The sequence below is a fragment of the Acomys russatus genome, chromosome 3 (genome assembly GCF_903995435.1).
Source record: "Acomys russatus chromosome 3, mAcoRus1.1, whole genome shotgun sequence".
NCBI classification, from domain to species: Eukaryota; Metazoa; Chordata; class Mammalia; order Rodentia; family Muridae; genus Acomys; species Acomys russatus.
Window position 1 is genome coordinate 12,353,583 of NC_067139.1, and position 25,793 is coordinate 12,379,375.

The window sequence follows — 25,793 nt, forward strand, 5'->3', positions numbered from 1 at the left end:
CTATAAACTTAAAACATCTATCTAAGCCTAAAAATATTTTAACCCCAAAACAACTAAGCTTAATTGTAAAACTAAACTATCTAGACATCAACCCAATCAGAGACTTGAGAAGGGATAAAAATAATTACCCGAATAAACTAGAAGCGCAGGTTAGCAGCTTCCAAAGTGGGGGAAAAAAAAAAAAAAAAAAAAAAAAAAAAAAAAAAAACCACGAGACAGTTTGATGCTTGAACAGTTACACAAAACTCTCGATAACGTTTGAGTGTCATCTTCAGCCTTCTGGCCGAGTGTATCTGTCATACACATGTGCGAGGTAGGAACTATGAAGGACTTGCTTACCCTGTCTTATCAGGAAAGAAAAAAAAGGGGGGGAGGATATAGAAATATATAGGGATGATAGGACAAGAAGCAGATTATCAAATCTACTCCTCAAATTAAGGCCTTAATTGCTACTCACAAAGTTATTTTTAATTAATTGGTATAGAATTTTGTGTATTGATGCAAAATAAGCTTAATATTGATGCATTGCTACAGACTTGAAATTTAGGATGATACTTCTTCCTTCTTTCTAATGGGGGATTTCATGCCCATGACTAGTTTGGTCTAAAGATTATATGCAAATAGCATCATGGACCAAATTTCATAGGGAAAAGAACCCATCAATGACTGAGTGGATCAAGAAGGAACGAGTTTCATGGAGTCCCAAAGTGAATAATTAAGAGAGAAAGAAGCTGAGAAGATAGGAGAAAAAATGTGCTTACAAGCCCAATGGTTAAAAAAAATAGGTAAAAAGTAAATTTTCTTAATTATTTATTTTAGTTTTTAATTCTTTTTTAAAATTACATATCTAACTTTAGGAAAATACATCAGTGCATATGTAAAAAAATTGAGCAAACACAAGAACTTAAGAACTCTAAATAATGTTTGCAAATCATAGCACAGTAAGACTTATCTATAAACAATGCCCTTCTGCAGAGAGATGGGAGGAATGGCAAGAGAATTTCTGAAATTAACTGGGCCAGTAGGCTAACTTATGCAGTAGTCTACAACAAAAGACTGTTTCATAAAAAGTGGAAAGCAAGATAAAACAACTAAGGTTGTCTGTCCACTGATCACTGCACTTCTACCTTTATGCACACAGAAGCTCGTTTCCATTCATGAATATGCACACATACAGAAACACAATTAAATACCCACACATACATCATTATACACATGAAGATTTAAAAAATTATAAACATTGTATGTATTAATAGTTTAATCATGCATAAATTTATTCATTTTCAAATGTAAGATAACTGAATCCTTTTCATCAGTTGCAGGATGTACAATACACACCAGGCAGGTGGTACCTTGATGGGGCACAAAGCAGCTGCCACACTTCCACTTTTGCAATTCTGCTACCTAGGAAGGAAAAGAATCACATTCAAGTGAGTCTTCAGTTTGTACTTTAATCTAAAGAACTAAGCAGTTTACTAGCTTGGTCTTGAAGTTGGTCACTGTGGATGAAATAACACATGCAGAAAAATGCCAGATGGGGGAGTAATCAGGGATCAATCTGCATTATACAATTGATCAGTTGTAAGAAAACTGAAAGCTAAGTAACATTTAAGCAGGTCTATAAATTGTTCATCCAGAGAACCTGTTTTACCAATGCCCACACTTTGGATTGTGTTTATTATTATGTAGGATACTTTGAACTGAATTGCATGCGTACTTAAATATATTCAAGTATGTTTATAAGAAATGAAAAGACAGTTTCACTTATTATATGTATAAAAGGCCCTTGTGATCGCAGCTTTGCATATTACTGATCATCAAGGCATTTACTGACTTTCAAGATCTTCCTTTTTCTATATTTGTCTAACCTCCATGTTCATTCTTCATTGAGTTCTATTATTTCATTTGTGCTTTAATTGAAAGTCAGCTGAAAAAGAGGTTCTTTAAAAATACTACAATTCTCAGGATGCAACTATCAGTGTTGTGATCACAAGGGAGATATATGTCATTCTGGCTCTGCTTGCTTTAACCAAACTTAGCATGATTTAAACTGAGTATCAAAAAAGTACACATCATAAGTAATTTTTCTCACGTCAGGATATTGTTGGTTCACCATTAATTTGTACAATAATGAGAACAATGAGAAAGATGAAGAGTTAATGTGTGTAGAAAAATATTTCCTTGTTAGAAAGGGCACAAAGAAATCTGCTGACATTATTGCATTAGAGACTGTTAAAATGTATTACACAAGTTTCAGTTGTTGCAGTGGCTGAGATATGGAAACTGAAGCCCAGAGATTGTACAGAACACATTCTGCATGCAAGCTGACTAACAATCATTGTGTTGAGGTGCATCCAACTCAAGCCCTCGCTTTTAACTATGTCATACTGCTTCCAGAAAACATCTTTTCCATCACCATTCACTCACCATTTCATAACAGTTAAATATTTTCTATGCTTTACCTAAGGGCCATGTCCGAACTGTGCCTTAAAGGGTATGTTCACGCTAGAAGACTTATGAATGTAGTTTAAGACATTTGGACTTTATATCCTACCACAATGTAAACATTTTGGATACAAGTGGATCAGTGAAATACTTTCTAATCTTTTCCTCATTACCAATAGAGTAGTTATATTAAATCATCAAAGTAGCAGTTTAATTGGAGACAGGTTTTATGTGTTTTCTTGGCAGTGAGCATGCCCAGGATAGTCAAACATTTTTATGATTTCCATCACTTCTCATTCACTTTGGAAATATTTATTTTTGTTTGTATATAATGTGTGTTGCCTGAATGCATGTATGTGTATTACATGTGTCCCTGGTGTCTGAGAAGACAAAAAGAAATTGTAAGAAGAGCAGTGACAGAAGCTGTGAGTCACTGTGTGGACATTAGGAACCAAACCTCCATCTTTTGAAATAATAGGGAGTGCTCTTAACTTCTGTTCTCTCTCCAGTATATTTATCAATACTCTTTTGAAGGCAATATTGTCTGATTGTCTTTCACCTGTGCATGCTTAAACATAGCTTCCTCAGCTAGAAGGAATGGGTTGCCTTTTATGTAAACTGATAAGAACAGCAATATCAAGGTCAGATTACTTTATTGGATATTTATTTTAATGTGTTCAAGTACTCTAAAATTAAATAAATGAGTATATCAATGAACAGCTTGGATTTTTACTGTACAGGAAATTCTATGAGAAAGGATTTAGGCCTCCACTGGCCACTGAAGTGTTAGCTTCAATTTTATGTTATTTCTTGTTCTATGACAACCTATTCAGTGTCTGTTCCCACTATTGGTTCATTGTGGACAAGTAAAGATACCAAAGACTGTTGTTTTGACTAAGAAAGCAGATGGTAGAATTTCAGAGAAGAACGAAATACTATTAATCATATTCACTATTAGAAAATGTAGTAAGTCAAATAAGACCTATTTAAATATTATTCAGTCAAACTACTAATCGATGACTGAAATTACATTTCTATAACATGTAATATCTAAAAAGTTAATTCACAAAAATATAACACATACATGTTTAATTTAGCTGCTCTTTGTTTTAGCAAGGGCTACATAAACAATGAACATTGTTTATTTCAGAAAATGTAATACAATTGTTAAACTGTGGTATTATGGTTGTGTAGGCTATATTTCTTCTGCAAGAGATAATCACTATGTTGGGAGCTTGGAAAAACCCTCTAGGTCACATAGTGACTGAGCTGAGGCGTATGGAAGAAGCTCCCACAGCGATCATAGAAAGAGCCAACGTTGTCCAGAGAATAATGAATGGACTTCAAGAAGGTGTTAGGAGGATACTCCGCAGGGTTAGTAGTCTCCTTATTTTCCTTTGTCTTTCTTGTTCATCAAACATAAGCCTTGTAATAAAAAATCTGATATCTAAAATTTATTCATCTGGTCTTTTAGGAAATCTTGCTTCCAATGATTTACTGGCAATGCAAAATTTCTCTGGTGTATGTTATTCCATACTTCAGGATTCACAATACACAGTAGACATTCCTCATAGTCCTTTAAGAAACTACCTCTCTGGTGGGGACTGACTTTCATATGAACTAGGGTATACCATATTTGACCATGTCCCCTTGATGGGGAGGCCTGGTGGCACTCAGAGGAAGGACAGCAGGCTTCCAAGAAGAGAATTTATATCCTATGAGCATATACAGGAGGAGGAGGTGCCACCGCAGTCACAGTCATAGGGGAGAGGAGTAGGGGATAAGTGGAAGGGAGGGAGAAATGGGAGGATACAAGGGATGGGATAACAATTGAGATGTAATATGAATGAATTAATAATAAGAAGAAAAAAGAAATTACCTCTCTGTAGCAGTGGGAAAGACTCCTTAAAACATCACCAGATCTTCTTGTCACGACAATCCATGGACTATTTCCACCTGAAAGTGTCAAATTCAGTCCTTACTAAATCTGTGATTTCCAATCCAGGTACTATGTGAACAATAGAGTTACTGAAAACTAGACAAAAGCAACAGTTCCCTTTAGGATCAGGAAAGTAGAGACCAGGCCAATGCTGAGGATGTCTTCAAATGCCCTCATGAGAGAACTGAAACTATCTTTAGAATTATTTCTGGGCAAGTAGCACCTTCCTGCTTCTCATCTGCCTATATCTGAAAACATCCTTAATCTTCAATGCAGGAAGTATATCCAAGTGTCTCTCTTGTAGAATTTTGTGGCTGAGGCATTCACACTATTCTCACGTGAGTTTATTAAATCCCATGCCTTTGTTGGAAATGTTACAATTTTCACCACTCCCAAATATTTATTCATCATTTAGAATGAATAGTAGCCAGCAAATAATAATGTATAATAAGTTACTTTTTTGGTGAACAGATTGATCCTAGATTCAGAGAAGTTGAGGAGTACCCCGCCTGGAATGGCCTGGCGTCCCTGCAGTCACCGGATGAAGACCTTCGTGTTTTTGCTTTTAATAGCCAGTTTCAGTGCCTGAAAAGGGATTCCCAGAAGATTGTCTCTAATCTAAAGCTCCTGAAGTGCCGATATGTCTATGACACATATTGTGTCCATTATGCTGAGCAGCTCTAATTTTGACATGAATGTTAAAAATCTTTTCTTTTAGAAGTTTGTTTTTGTTTTATAACTTTTGGATATAATGGATTCTTTGGACATGAATAAAAGTTCACTATTTAAGAAGATAATGTCTAAAACTCCAGTTTTTGAAGTTTTCTTTTGTTTATACATAAAAAGTCTATTAAGAGCATTGGGATGTCTGTATCAAAATTTGTCACCACTAACTGAAATTTTGTTTGCAAACTTACTTGGAACCACAGCAAGTTACTGTGGGTCATCGTATTAAAGCCAAGATTGAAACTGCTATTGACTCATTCTACTAAGAACTGGGAAAATCCTGGATTCTTTAAGAAAGAAGGCACTGTACATGAGCTATCTTTTGTAGTAAAATAGTAAGTAGTTCATGTACTATGATGACCCATTATGCCAAGTGCCATTAATTTTTAATTAAAACGTGATGACTTTGTTTGCCTAATCTTCTGTGCCCATTCTTCCATGCATCCCAACATCTCCTCAAATTGATAGCTTCTTTTTCTTGTATTATTATTGTTAAACACACACACACACACACACACACACACACACACAGACACACACACATACACACACTTACATCCAAGTCTGTTTAGTGTTGTTGTATTTGCCTTTCTAGGGCAGACCATTTCATATTAGATAAGCAATTATGGAGCTTATACCTGAAGAAGACGAATTTATCCTCTCAGTAGTGATTAATTGCCAGTCACTCTGCAACTGGAATGAGAGTCCAGTGAGATTTCTGCCATATGTCTTGGAGTGTCAGTTCATATTGGAATTTCTAAGTCTTGTTTAGGCATCAATATTGCTAGTATTTCATTGGTGCAGTTTTCTTGTTGTATATTGAAAACAAAAATCTCATATTGACATTCTGGTTCCCTGGCTATTAAAATCTTTCTGTCATCTCCTTCATAATCATTTCTGAGCTTTAGGTGTAAGGGTTGTATTTTAGATATATCAAGTGACAAAGGGCACACACGGCTAATTTTTTTCTGTATTTTGATCAGCTATGGCTTTCTATAATGGTTTCTGCATGGTGCAAATGATGTTTCTTTGATGGCGATTGCTATATTCAACCCTGAGTACAAGGATAAGTGCTTAGAACGCAATTCTTATTTATCCTTATTAAAGAGACGGGATCTGCTGTGAGATCCAGGACCATACATCCGAAGGCAGTTGACTATATTTCTAGTACACACATTATTTCCCTTCTATTGACTGGGCCTAACCCATTTAGACAGCTGTTAGTGATGCAAAGATAGACATGACACTCTAGCACCTTTAGGGATATATTTTCACGCTGGTAATTCTTGTACTTTGTAGATATTGCATCTTCGAAAGAGGAAACAGTGATTGTTTTCCCCTTTGCAGCTTGAGGAACAACTATCTGATATTATGAAAGGTAGTTCACAGGTATGAGACTTCCAGAAAATCTTCACTTCGATTCCACAGAGTCCATTGTCAAAGGTGTGTAGTGTCTTAGGAAATAGGAAACTAATTTCAACATCTGTGAGGTGGCCAAAATAACAGCAATATTGCATATTGCATGAGGCTTCTGGACTCCTCAGACCAATAAACTAGGGGAAAGTAGAAAAATGATGGAAGCTTTAATTGGGAAGAGATGGAGTAGGAATAAATAACACCAAGGATACTTTAAAAAGCATTAACATCCTACTATTTTATATTTATCTAAAATTATATATAATACATAATATTATTCATACATTTTAATTAATTATAGCAGTTCGAATGATTATTCTCTTTCCCAAAGCTATAAACTAACAAAAATCACTACCTTGATGTTTTTAAACAGTACAAAAGATGTTAGGATACCAACATGTTGTGTCTCAGATTTACTGACATGTTCCTCTGAAATATTTTCTTAATATCAACCAAGGCACTACCATGTGTTCTTTCCACTTGCTGTCCAATAGGACTTACTTTGTACAGATTCAATTGAATTTCCTTTAAGTTACTTAATACATTCCACTTCTATTCCTGTTTCTCAAGTTATACCCCAAGGAGACAGAGATGATCAGTCCTGAAAACATTTCTGGACATGCACTCTTTTGATGTTGTCAGAAGGAAAGATAAAAATAAAAAAATCCTGAGTTGCTGATCCAAGATGTCCATGTCAATTGTGCAGAGTATTGAACAGCAGAATATCAGTAATTGCAGAAAGACCGACAGGGTGTAGTAACTGTGTTTCCATGGTGAGGAAAGCCAACAGTGGGGGAAATTCCAGATTCAACCTCAAGTCACCGAGTTAATCCTGGGAAAATCCCTGAGTTCCGGCAGAGCATTGTCTCAACCTCTGGCCACTAGCATACTTCCACCATCCCATGGGGTGATACTGTCCAGTTACCCACGTATGCTCCAACCTTGGGCCCCTTGACACCTAGCATACATTGAAACAACCCCAGCTACTTCTCCAAAATTCATCCCATCTCTGCAAGGAGAGCAACCAGATCTCTGATCTCACTGGTTCTCTACTTCCCTGAAAACAACCTACCAGTCAGAGACCAAATCCTCCAATCAGAGAAGGGCTCCTGAAGGGACATCCAGCTTCCTGACCAGGGCTCTTCCAGCAGCCATGTAGAACTCCAACAAGCACCAGGAAGTACCAGCCAAAGTCAGAGCTAACCAGATGGCTAAAGGCTAGCATAAAAACACAATCAATAAAAACCAGAGAAATATGGAATCCCCAGAACCCATTTTTTCACTAGTCATCAGGCATGTATACCATAAAACAACTGAAACACAAGAAAATGACATTAATGATATTCTAATGAAGATGATAAGGGCATTCAAAGAGGAAACCTTTGGAAAAAAAAATATAAGAAGATACAGTCAAACAGATTGAGGCTTTAAAGGAGTAAATGAATAAATCACTCAAAAACAATACAAGAAATATAAACAAACAGGTAAAGGAAATCAATAAACTGGTTCAGGATCTGAAGATGGAAATTCAAACAATAAAGAAAGCATGAACTGAGGAAGGCCTGGAGAGAGGGAATTTAGGGATGAAACATGAGCTACAGAGGTATGTGTGTAGAAGATATAATTGAAGAAATTGATATATCCATAAAAGAAAATGTTAAATCTTAAAAAATCGCTGGCACAAAACAACCAAGAAATAAAGGACAACATGAAAAGACAAAATGTAGGGATAATAGAAGTAGAAGAAAGATTCCCTGCTCCAACGTGCAGAAAATATTTCAACAAAATCATAGAAGAAAAATTGCCCAATCTAAAGAAAGAGATGCTTATAAGGCCTACAGAACACGAAATAGATTGGATCAGAAAAGAAAATCCTCCTGCCACATAATAATCAAAACAGTAAATGTACAAAACAAAGAAAAAATATTGAAAGCTGCAAGGGAAAAAGGCCAAGTAACATATAATGGCAAACTTGTCAAAATCACACCTGACTTCTCAGCAGAGGCCATAAAAGCCAGAACTGTCTGAGCAGACATCTTGCAATCCCTAAGAGACCACAGATGTCAACCCAGACTACTATACTCATCAAAACTTTTAATCACCTTAGATGGAGAAAACAAGATATTCCAAGACAAAACCAAGTTGAAAAAATATGTATGCACAAAACTAGCACTACAAAAGATACTAGAAAGAAAACATCCACACAAGAAGGTTAACTACACTCATAAAAAAATAGACTATAAATAACTTCACTGTGAAAAAAACAAAAGGAGACAAACACTAAAACACACTACTACCACCAACATCAAAATTTAAAAAAATAACAGTCACAGGTCAATATCTCTCAACATCAATGTACATATCTCTCTAATAAAAAGGCACAGACTCATAGAATGGATGCATAAACAGAACCCATCATTCTGCTACATACAGGAAACACACCTTAGCCACAAAAATAGACATTACCTGAGAGTAAAATGCTGGAGAAAGCTGAAGCAAGCTGAAGTAGCCAATCTAATATCTAATAAAATAGATATTCAACCAAAATTATTAAAAAGAGATAAGGAAGGACACTTTATACTCATCAAAGGAAAAATCCACCCAGATTTCTCAATTCTGCACATATATGCCCCAAATGCAAGGACACCCACATTTGAAAAATAAACATTGATGAAGCTTAAACCACACATTAAAAGTGGAAGACTTCAATACCCCACTTGCACCAAAGGACAAGGTAAAAAAAAAAAAAAAAAACAGAAACCAAGCAGAGAAATGTTGACACTAACAGTTGTCATGAATCAAATAGATCTAGCAAATATCTAAAGAACCTTTCACCCAAACACAGAAGAATATACCTTATTCTCAGCTCCATACCAGAACTTTCTCCAAATTGACCATATATATATAGTTGATCACAAAGCAAGCCTCGACAGATACAAGAATACTGAAATACTACAGATTCTTTGACAATAAGACAGGTTAACTCCTGGCCACATGCAACCTACCTCAAAGAACATAATGAGCATCAAAGAACCTCCTGGGCAAAACGTCCTTGTTTCCACATCCAACAGAATTCTGCCTAAAAATTGACAAGCTTTGATGCAGGCAGAATTGACGGCCAAACTCTGCCAAGACAGGGTAAACAAGTCCTCAATAGTTGCTGCCACAGAAATATTTCAGTCAGATACACTAGGCCAGATGGCTGAAGATGATAGTCAAATTTTGTAGAGAGTTTTGGCTAAAACTCAGGTCTAAGTGGATCAATAACTTTAGCAGGAAACCAGAAACATAAAGTCCATTAGAAAAGAAAGTGGTGAAAAATCCTTGAATTCCTTGGAACAGGAGACAGCTTCCTGAACGTGACACCACTAGCTTAGGTTCCAAGAGGAACAACAAATAGTAGCTCATGAAACTGAAAATCTTCTGTAATATGAAGGAACATTTCATTAAAACAAAATGACAGCCTACAGACCGGGAAAAGATCTTCACCCATCCTATATCCTCGGGGTTAATATCCAATATATATAAAGTACTCAATATATTAAACACCAACAAACCAAATAATCCAATTAAAAAATATATAATACAGAGCTATACAGAGAATTCTCAACAGAGGAATTTCAAATGGCCAAGAAACACTAAGAAATGTTCAACATCCTTAACTATCAGGAAAATGCAAATCTAATGTATTCTGAGAATTCACCTTACGCCTATCAGAATGGCTAAGATCAAAAACTCAAGAGCACATGCTGGCAAGGATGTGCAGAAAGTAGAACACTCCTCCATTGATGCTGGGGATGCAATCTTGTACAACCACTTTGGAAAACAATCTCACACTTTCTCAGAAAATTGGGAAGAGTTCTACCTCAAGAGGCAGCTATAACCACTCCTGGGAATATATCCAAAAGATGCTCCACCATACAAGGACATTTGCTCAACTATGCTCATAGTGGCACTCTTTATAATAGCCAGAATCCGGAAACAAACTAGATGTCCCTCAACTGAAGAATGAATGACAAAACACAATGCAATATTATTCAGCTATCAAAAACAAGGAAATGATGAAGTTTGAAGGCAAATGGATTGAACTGAAAAAGATCATCCTGATTGAAATAACCCAGACACAGGGCATATTGGATATACACTCATTTATAAGTGGATATTAGCCATGTAATACAGGATAACCATAATATAATTCGCAGATATAAATATTTCAAGTAACAAGGAAGACTCTAGGAATAATGCCTAATTCTCAATCAGAATGGCAAATAGAACAGACATTGAAAGGTGTTGAAGAACTGGGACAGGTTGGGAGCCTACCATAGAACTCCGCTGAAAGACTTCAGGCAGCAGCGTATTGAATAAGAAGCTGAGTCTCACAGACAATCTTTGGGCAGAGGGAAAGGAGTCTCATGGAAGAGTGGGGTATAGAAGGACCCAGAGGAGACAGGAGCTCCATAAGAAGAACAACAGAGCCCAGAAACTTGGGCACCAGTGGAGACTGATGCACCAAAAAGGACCATGTCTTACCAGGCCACACAGGAAGAGGATGTAGGCAGTCCTGATGATACTTTGTAGGTTGGGGTCAGTTAATAGGGGAGAAAGGTCCTCCCTCTCTGTGGACTAGGGGAGGGGTATGAGGGGAAAAGGGAAGGAGTGTGGGACCAGGAGGAGAGAAGGGATAGGCCTAAGATCAGCATCTAAATTGAATAAATTTTTAAAAATAAAATAAAATTTAAAAATGCAGATTCACTAACTTTCTTGGTGATACCAAACCCATACTACTGACAAGGTCTCAATTTTAATTTCCTGTAGCTTATAATAGCTTATAATGGTCTCTCATACGGAGCACACTACTGTTTCCTCAAGAAACTTAGAAACAGGAATACATTAATGGATAGTGTCTTTGCCAGGAGACGTGCCTAGCTCAAATCTCTTATTGACTCTACTACCCTGCAGTGTATTTCATCTTTTACAGTTTTTATTGTTGCTCTCCTCTTCTGGAAACAAATACCAACTCTGCTGGAGAAAAAAGACTCACTAAATTAGATGAGAGTAGCATGCTTCAGGACATGTCAACAGGAAGTCAACACTATTCAGTCACTGCATAACCTTTCCTCGCATCTCTACCATTTCCGGTCCCTTTCTATTGTTGTAGAGTTATAGCAGATCAGAAAGTAAAATAATACATGCATTGTAATAATACTGGAAAAATAAACATAAAATGAAATCAGTCCATGTCTCTACGGGTGCGGCCACAAGTAGAAATTAAAACGTTCACTTTCATGTTCTTTTCCACTTTCCCTAAGCATTCCTCATTGCCTTTGCTGTCCTTTGGAAGTAGGGTAGCCACAAATATATTGTGCTTTAACAGCTTGGCCCTCGACCTGTGAGGTCACAGAAATCTTACAAGAAACAACATTGTAGAAAACAATGCTACTAGGTGTGCATTAATTCTCGGGACACTGAGATACCAGTTTTCCTTTCCTCCCTTCCTCCGTTCCTCTCTCTTTCCCTTCCTCCCTTCCTTTCTCCTTTCCTCCCTCCCTCCCTCCCTCCTTCTCTTCCTCTTTTCTTATCTCCTTTCCTCTCTTTCTATGTTCATCTCTCCCTATCCTTGTCTCTTCTGTTTTTCTCCTACATATAGTGCCAGCATAGTTTACTATGTTGCCAATTGAGCAACGCAGTCTGTTGATTATTGTCAGAAAAAAACTGTGAAATAAATATTTTCTCTTTTTAATATCATTTTCTCTAAAATTTTCTCACAGCAATGGATAGCTAACTAATCACCTATTGTTCACAACCAAATCTACATGTTATTGTCAATTTCTCTCTCACACTCAACAGATAATCAAGAACGAAATTAATTCCTTTGAAAGTTATTTCTACAATGTTGTTCTTGTTTTAAGATTGGTGACAGAAAAACTTTTAAGTATCTGACAAGAGGTGTCTTCCTAACATAATATCCTCTCCCTAACACCTTTCCACAAAGCCCAGTAAACAGCCATATACACTCCTTCTGTATCAAAGTCTTTCAGCACAATTATGACCAGTACAAATAGAAAGATCAGTCAGAAACTCCAATTAGCAAAGACCTTGGATGCACTTCATCCATACATGGAAATGCTACTTAGTTTAACACAGACCACCACATGCCTAAACACCATGAAAAAAAGATGGGTAGGCTGACGAAAGTGGCTCTCAGAAAAGACAGCTGTGTGGGAATTGCTTGTAGAAACTTATCCAGGTCCAGTTTAAATTGATTTCCTGAATTTACTATTCAGAGGCACTCATCTCTTTTAATTGCACCAAGACAAATAGGAGCTGCAATGTTTGACTTTAAATACATCTTTTGTACCATTTTATGAATGTTTAACCTGGATAGCACAATAGATTTATCAACTGTTTTCAAATGTAGCTTGGAGTCATACTGAGAAATGAAAAAGAAAATACCTTAATTAGATTATATTAATACTATTTTATCTGCAATAACCAATTTCTATAGAATCCCCAAATTTAATAGATTGGTCTAAACAGTTGTCATTGACCCAGTAACTACCATGTATTTCCTTATCCATTTTCTCAGGCACTTATACAGCCTTTGTGTCCAAACTGATTAGCAAAATAGCAAACACATCTCAACTCATTAAACATATATTCTAACTGGAAAAGCCACAGACACAAACTAATCACATAACCACTGTGAAGCAGATGTGCAGGTGACCTCTGCTCGAGAAAAAAAAATAGCAGATGCCCTAGAGGTTCAGGGAAAGCAGGTGGTGGGAAAGGGATGCCTGTAAGGTTCAAGAGAGAACTCAAGGAAAAAGTAATCCCCATTTCCTGTGTTAATTCAGATTATAATCTGCTCTGTTGGATCACAAATCCAGGTTTTGTCCTGTATTTAAATCCCTCCTAAGAGATTTCAACAATGTGCCTTAGCAGAATCTAACCTTTAGATGTGCACTTTACTTCATGTTAACCTGAAGAAGACTTTTTTAAATCACTCAAATTGTTTTCATATGAATGGTATGTATTATGAATAATTGTATAACACACTCCTGAAAATTGACCATATCCTGAATGCAATGATCTCAACCTGTTTCTAGATTTCAGGAAAATGAATGTAGCTTTATATATAAAGCCCTACCAATACTCAGGTTATGTAACATACACTGTGACACACTATTTCTGTATTATGTCTCTCTTTTATCATTTTTGTTATTTTTCTTTTCTTACATATACATTTCTATTATTACACATATATACAATAAACTATCTACAGCAAGTTGAACCATGAAACAATCAGGAATTATATAAATGTTACATTCACAATGTTTTTGATTATTTGTATTTGGCAACCTTGAAGAAAACATCTTTCCTATCTTGGTGAGTATAAAATTCTGAATGTAAATCAATATCTATCATATCTCATCTCTATCAACCTAAAACACCTCTCTACACCTAAAATCTTCTTAAGCTTTAAACAACTAAGCTTATTTGTAAACTAAACTATCTAGTCTTCAACTCCATCAGAAACTTGAGAAGGAATGAAATTAATCACCATAGTAGACAGGAAGTGCAGGTTGGCAGGTTCCAAAATGAGAAAAATGACAGAGACAGTCATTTAGAACCCAGTTATCTGAACTTATACAGTGTTAGTCACTGGAACTCCTAGAATCTCATCTTATCATCTCTGAGATAATTAGGTAAATAGCTCTCTAAGTGATGTTCGGTCAGGCCTCCATTCTTCATCAGTATAGTACAGACAGACAGAAATGACACGTGAATATTTACATGATACAGCACTTTCTCATTTAAAAATAAAGAAACTTCACCTAGAATTATCTTAACAGAAACCTTTATATAACATAGATATATTGTTTACTGTGCTTTCAAACATCACAGAACAAATATTAAAATTTATTTAGATACAAATGTAAGCAGATAAATTCCCTAACCCTCTGAGTACCTGAATTCCACAATTTGTAAGTAGGCAGAATCCCAACTGCTCCTCCAACCCTGACAGTTGAGAAAAATGACCTCACCCCATCATCTAATACGCAATGTCATCCAATATGATAGGCCATTGATTTTCATACTCCTGTTGACAAAGAATGAATTTAAAGTTAGAAACTCCAACATGGACTATACACAGCAACCAAGCAGGTGAGGTATCACTTTATCCAAAAATATCTAATCTTCCATATTACATAACCAGCCATCTGTTCAACAGTAGCTCCAAACGTCCCTGAATGCATATGTGTTAATGTCTGGGCTGTGAACAAGCCAGAATGTTGGAAGGAAGGACTGGCAAAGGAGAGTATGCTGCATCTCCGAACTCCAAAATATTTAAAGATAAAAAGAGAGAACAAACAACTTTAGGGGTCAAAGATGAACCAGGGATTTTCACTACACCCTTTAGTGTGCATGAAGTTTTCAGGAGTGGTAACTAAGGCAAAGCCAGAGTAAGGTGCAAATTTCCCCTGCACACAGCGCATTGCACGAAACCTGTGGATCTTATGTTTTAAAAAAGGAATGCAAAGAAAAGATAAGCTGAGAATATTCCAGTTTTTTTGCAAGACCTTAAAACCAAAACCTTCTGAACTATAGACCACAATAGACGGATAAGTACAGGTAAATGAAGATGAAAATTGTTAAATGTGTTCTAAGTGTGGACAAAGATCCTTTTCCCAAAGAGCACACTGCGTACAATTCTAACTTGAGCACAAAATGCTACAGTAAAAATGTTGATCAGGGTATCTGCTGCACAAAATATTTGCAGAGTTTTGCTTGACAAAGGAGAACTGTTAAGTGACATTTGATTGTCCTGAAATAAATCTGTGAGGATGTGATTATTCATCCAACCCAAGCCCTTTCAGAAAACTTTTATTGCCGATGAATGACTCATGAAGACATAGTCAGAAATCAGGTGTCTATGATTGCAAGAGAGGATCACTGAATGGGAGTGGATACTTTGGGCCAAAGCTAGCCCACCTACAACTTGACCTAACATTACTGAGTCATGTAAATGACTCTGGAGCATAAAGTCAGGAAGGTCAAATTCAATGGCTCCTGAAGACAAATAGTAGAATACATGTTGCTAGACTAATTAGGGTCTGATATCCATATTAGTAAACTCAACTGTGCCCCTCAGAAGAAACAATTGATAAGAGAATGCAACCTGTTCATACTTTCGAAGAGCCTTATAGAGATCTGACTTAGAATCCAGATAGATGAAAAATTCAGTTGCTGTTTTACATTACTAGGAATTTAGCGAGATAACTGACTGTCTCCAAAGCAGTCTTATAAAGCTGACCTCTGCCTGTCATAATCATTTAGCAAATTTATCAGGAGAAAATTCATAGATTAGAAGCTGAAGACAGTTGTTAAGGAATCAGAATGATGTTATACACATGCATGGGGAAAGGTACTGTTGACAGCTTTAAGGTTTTTTTTTCATAGAAAAGTGAGAATGCCTGAGATATGCTATCTGATTTATTGTATATCAAAGTCTCAAAGAATACTTTTAGCATGGAGGATGTTGAAACAACAACTGGGTAAGTATCTGCAGGAATTGATTTAACAAAACTGATGAAGATGCTTCATTCTCTGGTTCCACGACATGGGAAACTCAGGCTGGTGTTAAACTGAAAACTTTCTCCATGCATACTGGTTTCCACAGTTCCAAAGATGATAAAAAATTCCTGTCTCAGAATTCACACCAATTAGAGAACCCAGTTAAATGTTAACACCAGGTACAAAGCACAGGAAGGTAGACCTACAAAAACAAATTGTGACGCAATAATTCTGGTGGCAATCAACAACTTTCTCATTTTACTTAAGACGCCCTACTACAAGAGGAAAGAGGAAACCCATGTTATTTTGCATGTGTGCGTGTGCCTCTGTGTGTGTGTATTTGTGTGTGTGTGTATGTGTATTTTTAAAGGCAAAAATATCAAATGTGTTTGCAGACTACACTAAGAAAGTATTCTTTCCTTAAATGGATGAAATGTGCCTGACAAATTGCCTTCTAAAAGTTTCTGGTTAGGCCTACTTTGTGTAGAAACAATCTCTACAGTAGTCATACGTTACAGGCCAAGTATAATACCCAGCTAAACTGTTAAGATGAAGCAACTCTTGCTTTTACATAGTGACTCAATATTCAGTAAAATTCATGTATATATAATCTTCTCAGGGAGAAAACATTTAAAAATGTTACAGAAAGAATGCAAGAGTCTGAGGAAAGGGGGTGTGTGGTAAAGAACAACAGTATAAACCTGGCTTGACAAGACCATCATTACTGGTCATGGAGTGGAGAAGGCTTCAGCTGTGTAGATTTTTAAGTCCGTACTCGATAATCATAGTCTGCAAAAGGCGGAATCATACAGATACAGCAGGTGTGGGATAATAGTGGTGACACTGTCACCATTCCCTGAAGCAGGACAGTAATTATACTCAAAGATTTACATCTTATTTCCTTCCTGTCCCATCTGTGAGGAGCCTTGGGGAAGTCTGCCAGAATACATAGAAAGTAGAAGTTAGCTGAGACCAGGACTCCCGTGCGTCTACCATTGTGGAAGTTTTCCAAGATGCAGTTGTTTTCCCTTGAACCTTGCTTGTGTAAGTAAGCTCTGACCAATGTCCTCATAAGTAAATGGTCAATTAATTTGTTCTCTGTGGTTCTTATGATTTTTTCCCATAGCGTTCTATGTTGTATACTTGGCATTAAAGGACATATATAATTGAAAAATAACACAACAAAAGGCTTAGAAAAAATTGTAATCTAGCAGGAACCTGAACAGGAGCAAGTAGACCATTTTAGAGCAGTTTCTAAAAATGAAGATTCTCTTTCTCCTTAATACAACTGGTAATTCAGCATCGTATCTGAACTAAAGGAAGCAAGAGGAGGATGAAGGGCCTGAGGAGTGGATGAAGCTTATAATTACAGTTCTGGAGGTTGGCAAACAGAACACCCTAGTCAACTATGTATTGTGCAAGTTTTTCGGGATTTGGATTCCTGAAAATTACGTTTTATTTCAGGAATGATTTAGGTGTAATGGTAAGAAATACAAAAGTTGATTTCAGCTTGCTTTTATATCTTAACTTCTTTTACATTTGGACTGAGACTGTTAATATTGTAGATATTTGCCTGTCCGTCTGTCATCTCTCTGTCTGCCTGTTGGTCTGTCAATTCACCAAATTAAGAAAGAATCCAATCGCCTAAGTGTCCCTCAGTAGAAGAGTGGATAAAGAAACTGTGGTACATATACACTATGGAATACTACACAGCTATTAAAAACAAGGAACTCCCGAAATTTGTGGATAAATGGATTGAGCTAGAAATGATCATAATGAGTGAGTTAACCCAGAAGCAGAAAGAATCAAATGGTATATACTCACTTATATCTGCATACTAGCCCAAGGGGCATGTCCCACGAAAGCCTTCACTTACCAGGAAACTGGGACAGAGGGGAAGGCATCCTACTGGGACTCTAAATGAGAGACGCATGGGAGAACAGCAAAATAAAAGGATCCAGAGGGTCCTAGAAATCTACAAGTAGAACAATATGATAGGCAGATTTGGGCCCAGGGGTCCCGCTCAAACTAAGGCACCAGCCAAGGACAATACAGGAGGTAAACTTTAAACCCCTTCCCAGATCTAGCCAATGGTCAGAATATTCTCCACAGTTGAGTGGAGAGTGTGATACGACTTTCTCACGTACTCTGGTGCCTCACATTTGACCATGTCCCCTGGAGGGGGAGACCTGGTGGCACTCAGAGGAAGGACAGCAAGTAGCCAAGAAGAGACTTGATACCCTATGAGAATATATAGGGGGACGTAATCCCCCTCAGGAACAGTCATAGGGGAGGGGAATAATGGGAAAATGGTGGGGGGAGGAATGGGAGGATACAAGGGATGGGATAAACATTGAGATGTAACAAGAATAAATTAATAAAAAAAAAAAAGAAAGAAAGAATCCAATATTGAATATTGTCAAAAGCTTGAAGATGATTGTTTAACAGAGCTAGAAATAAATGTAGAAAAAATGAAGATTAGGGCTTCTGTGCTCATGTGATCAAAAGTAAATTGGTGCTTTAGAAGCAGCAACATCTGCTGTACTGAGTCTCAGCACCATGGGCTGGGTTCTGCTACACAGATATTCAAGAGAGCCCAGGTGTGTAAGCCTCATCCCTGTGGAGTAGAGAGTCCATAGTGTATGTATCTGTTCATAGGACTTAACAAAAATCACCTAACTCGGTAAGACTCTTCTTTCATTGGTACAGTTTGATAATATTACATAGACCCATTATACTCGCAAGTCTTTGTAAGGTTCGACTTCATAGAAAACTCAGTGTGAGTTAGTAATGGCAGCATACAGTATCCTTCCCTGACTAGATTCTTCTCACTCTTAGTATTAGAAAAGATGCAATCAACTACGTGCTTGTTTTTATAAGGCACGGGAATATAACAAACAAATAAAGAGTACTGTCCTAGTCAAATGCATCCACTGCATGCTGAGTTAGAGACAGCGTCTTGGAGAATCAGACCGCTGGAGATCAGTGTAACTCCCAATATGAAACTGTCAGTGGACAGTGATTTTTTTAAAGCCTCAATCAGAAGGCCACCCTCGCTGCTGCTCCTGTAGCTTCCTGTTCTCTACATAGACTTAGCTGTCTGTGGGTAGAGGCTGCAGTTCTCTAGTCACGGGTCCAGAGCTTCAGCTGCATGGACGAGTCCAACTCTGAAGATTTCTCCATGTTAGAGGGGGATTGAGACAATGTGCACTGAACGAAGAGCACAGGAAAGACGATGTGTCGGAGAGGGATGATGCAGCGGACGGCGAAAAACTGACTGAGGAAACCAAAGGGGAAAAGATTCAGCCCAGAGCATCTCAGCCTAGAAGAGAAAAGGAACCGGCCTCTTGTTAGATGATGTAGGGGAGGATGGTGAGGAAGAATCTGAAGGTAGCAATGAAGAATATGAAAAGCAAGAAGGAAGCCTTGGGTCAGATAATGCAAGGGAAAAGGAGGATGATGGACCGTGGTCCAGTTTCGTTTATGCAATGGAACTGATATAAAAAAAACTGGAGCTAGTTTACAACTTAAGGCAACAGAGGCGACTGAAGAGTCAAGTTCAAGCTGGAGTCCGAGATGGACAATCTGGAGAGAACTAAAGGGTGAAAATCACCAAAGTGTTTGTCTCGGCTGGTGAAGTGGTGACAATGACAAAGGAAGTGGTGGTTGCATTTAAATACACAAGCAAGATGGGGGCGAAGAACCAGAGGCTGATGTCACTTCAGCGACCATCACTCCCTACTGGGTTTGGATGCAAAGGTCAAGTGGAGTGAACAGCCATTTCGGGGAGAAATTGGATCCCTAAACAAAACAAAAGATTAAGTTGAACACCCTTGAGGAGTCCAAATTGGATTGGCGGAGCTTCAAGCAGGAAGAATAGGTAAAGAACTGGCATCCATAACCTAAGGCAAGAGGGAACATTGAAGAGGTTTCTGGATCCCATGGACCACAGGCAGTTTGAAATTAGGGGAGATCTCAGGCTGAGCAAAATGAAACCTTGGCATTCTGGGTAGCAGCCTCATCTTCCTGATCATGTGCGCTCTTCTGTGCATCTGTAAAATAGCTCTGCTGTCCTTTATCTTGCATCCTTTTTTTACATTGCAGTTTGGATTATGTATCTTTATCTCATATGGTATTTGTTTTGCTTTTTAAATTTTGTCTCTAAGTAATTAATCAAATAGAAAAAATTTTAAGAAAGTAAATAAAAAATTTACTAAGAATTGAATTCAAAATGTTAAAAAAAATTCACAGTTATTTTGAGAGCAATCCAAAATTTTGACTAATAAATATTTTTATATAGCTATGTAAATTAATTATGTAATTGATTCTTTCATTCATAGATTTTTATTTACTACAACAGCTATTCAATGACACTGGGTAAAGATCTTAATAATGTTGATAACCTCAAATAAACGAACCTCATCTTAGTTCCTGTTTCTGTACAGCACGGACTCTCAAGATGCTGTTGGTATCAAACCTCCTTATGTGGGAGATTGTGGCCTCTGTGCCCATGCATGCCAGTTGGGCTGGACATGGTCAGATGTCTCTAAATGATGAACTTGATGACACCATCACACTGTCCTATAACATCACTGAACTCACTGCAGAAATGCACAGGATATTTGTAAGTGTCTCACTTATTTTTGGCTTCTTTACAAAATGGACCACCAAGTCAGAAGTGGGAGAGTGCTATGTTTTTTTAGGAAGCTTGCTTCAAGACATTTAGGTAATATATATGCCATGCATAAAACAAAGCATGCTTAAGTAATAAGGAGAACAGTCATCAAAGATATTCTTGAAATCTCAAGGAAAATACTAAGTGGCTGAAGTGTTTGGGAGATCAGATGGGTGTGAGGTGAGAAATGATTATTGAATTAACATCAAAAATAGGTGAAAATGTCAGATTCTTAATTCTCCCATTTAATCTTTTTAAATAGTGCTTATTTTGTAAAGGATACAGCTAGTGAGTGCTAGGGAGGTAACAAAGAGATGCTATGCAGGTTTGAGAACCTCACGATCCCTATAGTCCACAGAAGGACTGATTGCACAAGTCTGAAGGTCAGCTGTACTATGGTGATATGGGGGGCTACAACAGGTTAATCTCTGGAAATGCCAATCCAGTTAGGTTGATGTCTGTTGTGGTGTACAAAAAGAGATGGTATCTCAAAAAAGATAGCAACCAAAAACCAAAACCTGAACACAACATCTGAGCTCCATACTTGTATTATGGCTTTCTTACACCCTTGTTAACTCACAAAAACCTGTATGTGTATGCGAGTGCACATGTGTGTGTGAGAAAGAACACACACACACAGAGACATACACATACACACAGAAATAAAAATATATAATTAACAAATGTATCAATATTCATGTTATGGATTAATTTACTCATGTCCAAACTAAATTTTTTTTTTTTACCCGATGGAGGATGTACAATATAGACCAGGCAGATGGTTCCTGAAAGAGAGCTTATTGGCTGCCAAACATCTGCCCTTGCTATTTTGATGCCTAAAGAGGGAGCCCAATAGATGCCGGTAAGTCTGCAGTTTGAGCTTTAAGCTGGTGAATCAAGCAGAGCACTGGCTTTGCCTTGCTGAAGAATAGTTTTGTCTATCACACATGCAGAAGAATGTAGGAGGTATTAATCAAAGAACAATCACATTATGCAGTTGATAAATTCTAAGTAAAATCAAACATTAAATAATGTCATAGAACCATAAGATGTGTGTGCAGATGAACTATTACAAATGCATATACCTAGGATTATATGTATAATTTTATAGGAGACTTTGAACTGAACTGCACACATGCTTAACTATATTCACTTTTAGGTATAGGAAATGTAAATATAGTTTCATCAATTATACATATGAAATGCTCCCATATTTTCTGCTTTGCATATTACTTAGCACAAAGAAATTTCCTCCTGACTTTCACAATCTTTCTGGTTCTACTGTTCTTTCTAACCTGCATGTCCATTCCTCGATAAATTATCTGTATTCTTCCAGGCCTTACTGAAAGTCAGCAGAACAAGGGTTTCCCAGGAAAACACTACAGCTCTCAGGATACAAATAGAGCCTCAGTTGTAATGACAATGTTCATGTATCAAACCATCTTCAATTTATAATTGTTATATTTTCTCCTTTCTGATTCCCTTCTTTAATCAAACACATATGTACTTGAGTTATATCACAATGTCAAAATATTGGACATTGTGCATCAATGGAATCCAACCTAGTTTTTGTTTTCATTTCAAAAAGCCAAACTACCACACCACAGCCCGGCAGCATTTTATTCAGAGTTTAGCTTCATATATGACCTTGGCAGTGTGCACACACTTGCAGATCAAAGTCTCTTGTGCTTTTTGTCATTCAGTTATTAAAAAGCAATGCCGTTATGTTGCTTTTTCACCTGCCCATACTCCCACATAGGCTACTCAGCAAGTAGCAAGTTGTTCGTTTCATGTAGCTTTGAGAAAACACATATATAAAGGCTTATCTTCATTGAATCTTTTTCCCAGTGTCTGAAAGTAAATTAAAAATGAAAAATGAGTGCATCAATGAAATATGTTATATTTTACTATAGAAGCATTCCTGTGTGGAAACCATTTGGTCCACTTGCCCCAGACATGGCACACTGTCGTCAGTTTTATCTGAGTCAGGTCCTGTAATCACCTTTCTTGGAAAGCCTTGGCTTTTAGTGAAGAAACAAATAAACAACTCAAAGACTAGTAATTTCACCAAGAGGACAAATAGTAGAGTTTCAGAGAGAAACAACAATATTATCAAACATACTATCGTTAGAAAAAGTAGTTAGTAGAATAAGATCTACTTAGTGTGCGTAAATCAAACTATAGACAAGATTTCAAAAACAACTGGTATATGCAGATTTGTTTCACATAAAAATAATAACTGGATATTGTAATTCCTTCTCTTTATACATATACCACATGGGCTAACTCTTTTATTTCATTAATCTTGATACAATTAGTTATTGGTGTTTAGGGTGTTTTCCTTCTGAAAGAGTTGGTGAGTATTCTGGGAACTTGGAAATACCCTCTGTATTACATAGTAACTGAACTGAGTCGTTTGGAAAACGTCCCACATGACATCATATCAAGAGCCAAAGATATTGAAGCAAAAGCCCAAGTTCTTCTAGAGGCCCTAAGAAGGATACTCAGCAAAGTATATACTCTTATATTCCCTTGATTTTCTCATACATCGGAGAAATGACTACTGTAGTAAGGAATGAATGCAAAAGTACACTTTAACATAGAAAAAAATAGTCAGTTAGTCTGTGTGTCTTTATTGGAGAATTGAGACCATTGACGTTGAGAGATATTAATGACCAGTGATTGGTAAGTCCCTTCATTTTTGGTATTTGTAATAGTCGAGATTTTGTGAGGTTGTGATTTTGCAATGGTATAGTTACCTATTTCCTATGTAGTTTTGGTTGTAGTTTTACCCATTGGGGTGGAGTTTTCCTTCTAATAACTTCTGTAAAGCCGAATTTGTGGCTAGGTACTGTTTGAGTTTGTTTTTGTCATGGAATATCTTGTCTTCTCCGTCAAAGGTTACTGATAATTTCGCTGGGTATAGTAATCTTGCCTGGTATCTGTGTTCTCTTAGGGTTTGCAGAACCTCTGTCCAGGTCCTTCTGGCTTTCATGGTCTCTGTTGAGAAGTCCGGAGTAATTCTGATAGGTTTGCCTTCATATATTACTCGGCCTTTTTCTCTTGCCACTTTTAATATTTTTCTTTGTTCTGTATATTTTGTGTTGTTATTATTATGTGGCGGTAAATTTTCTTTTCAAATCTATTCTATTTGGTGTTCTGTATGCCTCTTGTATGCTCATATGCATCTCCTTCTTCAAATTGGGGAAATTCTCTTCTATTATTCTATTAAAGATATTTTCTGGGCTGTGGAGTCAGTTGCCTTCTCTTTCCTCTATCCCTATTATTCTCAAGTTTCGTCTTTTCATGGTGTCCTTGATTTCTTGAATGCTCTGTGCCAGGCACTTTTCAGATTTAGAATTTCCCTTGATGGATGTTTCCAGTTCTGCAATTTGATCTAGTTTCAAATTCATCTCATTCAAATTATTTAATACATTCCTCTTGTCTTCTTCTGGCTCAAGTCACACATCAAAGAAGAGAGAGGCGATATGTCCCTACAACATTTCTTTTCACCTTCCTGCAACTGAATATATATTCATTTAATGTCCTTTAAATAGGATACTAGATTAGGAGAAATGGAACAAATGTCCTATTACTAATTTGTGTAGTCAATTTCAGCAAAAATTAATGACAAGCTCTCAACTTGAATTGGGACTATTTAACGCATAAAACCCAAGCACACTCAATCACTACTGAACCCTTCCAGTAATCTCAATCACTTTTCTTCCCTTCCTGTCCATAGAGCTTTACAATGGATCTGAAAGTAAAATATGATATGTGCTGTAACTCACTATATTATGACTGGGAGAATTAACAAGGATTAGTCTACATCTGCATCAGCCACATATTGAAATTAAGCTCAGTTCTCTTTAAAAGTTTCTCTATTTTTCCTAAGCATTCCTCTTGCTCTTGCTTAGAACTGGGGTAGTTATGTTTTGAAGGCCTTTAGCACTGTGATGAATTGGTAAAGACTCAACAAGGAAGAACATGGTGGAAAGATTCACTGGAGTGTGTGTAAAATGACTCTGGATGTGCTTAAATTCCTTGAGACATAAGGGTTCTAGTTCATTTTCTTTCTCTCCATGCATCTCTTCCACATGGTCCCAGCACAATGAGTTATATTTTGATGGGACAATACATAACCTTCAGGGTACAATGTTCTAAAGCCACATTAAACTGTAAATTGATTATACAATTTCACCTTTGAATGCGATTTTCCATTGTTTCAGCAATTGGAAAACTGACTAGTAATATTTTGTTTGTTTTCTTCTTCAAATTTGTGTTTTTTTATTCAAGTCTTATTATCAAGAGATGGTCATCTAACCAGTAATGAAAATAATTATGTTCTACAACTATTTTTAAATTATTGTTCCCTTAATTGATAAGCAAAATCACTTTAATATTTTGTAAAATCTATATTAGTAGCATAATGTTTCTATCCTATCATCTTCCCCACATTCCTAGCAGGCATTCAAATATAAAAAGTGCTATGCTACAATCAAGACCAATATGCATGGGAGGATAAGACAAGATCTCCAACTATAAAATTCATGAGAACCACTTCACCATTGATACATATAAGTTCTTTTACTATATACTACTGTGTATATAGAACTATTTAATACTGTATCTACTACTGTGTAGGCACATAACCTGAAGAAATATGGGTGAGTCCCACAATGGTGACTTCAGTTATAATGTCCATGTGAGAACTCTGTTGAGAAGTGTATCTAGTTCAGTTTTTAAAATGCTTTTCTGAACTCCCTACTCAAAACCACTCATTTAGCTTAATTGTAAAGGCCAAATTAAGCAAAACAGAACCTTTTAGGAATCTTTTTATAAATTTTCATTCTGGCTAGCACAAATGAATTGCAATTATTTTTTAATGTCCTTCATGGTCATGCTGAGAGACTAAAAATAGCTTAGCTTTGTCATATTAAGTGAATAATGCTTCATCAACAATAGGTAATAACTACAGGCCATCCAACCTTAGATATCACCTCAGTAGCAGTTGTT

At 36.8% G+C, this 25,793-nt stretch overlaps 1 pseudogene; it reads left to right on the forward strand.

Annotated features, from left to right (window-relative positions):
* The first annotated feature begins 16,057 nt into the window (after window positions 1-16,057).
* LOC127186944 (prolactin-6A1-like) lies at window positions 16,058-23,313 on the forward strand (annotated as a pseudogene).
* The last annotated feature ends 2,480 nt before the right edge of the window (window positions 23,314-25,793 follow it).